Genomic DNA, 1,476 nt, shown 5'->3' with positions numbered 1-1,476 from the left:
TAAGAGGTAAAAAAGAGTGGATTGGTTGGTAGGTCTACACAGCAAGTAAAATAGGATAACTGCAAAATTGTCTTCATTTTATATCTAAGTTGGCAGTAAGTCATGTTAATTAGGCTACAGCCTGTTTTCCAAATATAAACAAAGATATTACACATAGGCCTACCAACATCACTTTTCAGCAGACGATCACTTTTCGGCACGACACCAGTGTTCTGACGATCTATGCTGCCTCGCCGAAAAATGCTACCATAGCGCAAATCGATAGACTCGACTCTACTCGACTCTACTCGACTCTACTCGACTCTACTCGACTCTACTCCGTTTTCCATTGCAGGTAGTACCCAGAGATAGTACGTAGCTTGTCGTCATAGCGACGCCACACACACCTGCCGCGACGTAATGTTCAATGCGACACACACACCAGCGATCCACACAGCTTTCTCTTTTTTAAGTTAAAGCATTTCAACCTTCCTCAGGATGTAAAGACAGATAAGCGGTATGAAAAGCTTCCAGCTGTGTTTTCTCTGCCGTTGTTGCTGCAGCGGTCTGTGTGACGGCGGGAGCAGAGGGCTCTGTGATTGGGCGGCTGGCCGGCCTCACGCGCTCCTCCCGCGGGTCACAGCAGGCTTCCCCCGCCGCCACTCGCGGAGCTCCTCAACTCCCAAAATATTCAAGCATTTTTGTTCCGCCGTCACTTCTCGTAAAACTGTCAATATTCAAAATCTACACAGCTGATTTCACCTCAAAACTTCTCAGAAGTGGATTTAGTCATGAAATAAAGTACGAAACAGTAAAATATAAAACTTCCTGTTGCTGCCTCTGTCTGGCGCAGCAATGATGATGCAGTGAATAGTGAATATTCTTAGTCGTGTTTTCACGTTACATTTTAGTTTCCCTCAGCTCGCTTGGAACCTCGACGGAGGAGATATGAAAAAAAGTACCTGGAAGCAGGTACAGGTGCAACATTTCTACAATGGAAACCCAAACAAAGGCGAGTCGAGCCAAAGGGCCTCCGCTCAGACTAGCTTGGTTTGAGGGCGTGTCTGACCCCGCTAGCCGCTTGGCGAGCTTTATGATGCGTTTTCTTTGTGATGTCACAAGTAAAGGAAGTGAAGGGCTGGATTACAAACGAGCTGTTTTCAAGCGTTCAGAGCAGAGTTTTCTGTGGGAGATGGGAACTCCCTTTGGACTGGACTTTGGGCTTTTTTTACTCTGCAAACCTGTTACATGCACAAAAAAGAAATATAACTCAATGAAGAAGAGGGGAAAAGCCAAAAAGCATAATACCACCTCTTTAAAAAAAGGAAAAAACAATGTTTTGATCGGGCCAGTGAGTTGCTAGTTCAACTGTCTCGACTTTTTCCTGGCCCCGGGCCATCGGGCCACCGTTATTGTCAAGCCCTCTATTTAGATTGCTAGATATCTGTATGCCACTGATCGATGGCTGATTTGCCCCCAGTCACAACCCAACTGTCT

This window comes from Micropterus dolomieu, linkage group LG01 (genome assembly GCF_021292245.1).
Source record: "Micropterus dolomieu isolate WLL.071019.BEF.003 ecotype Adirondacks linkage group LG01, ASM2129224v1, whole genome shotgun sequence".
Classification (NCBI taxonomy): Eukaryota; Metazoa; Chordata; class Actinopteri; order Centrarchiformes; family Centrarchidae; genus Micropterus; species Micropterus dolomieu.
This window is presented reverse-complemented; position numbering follows the sequence as displayed.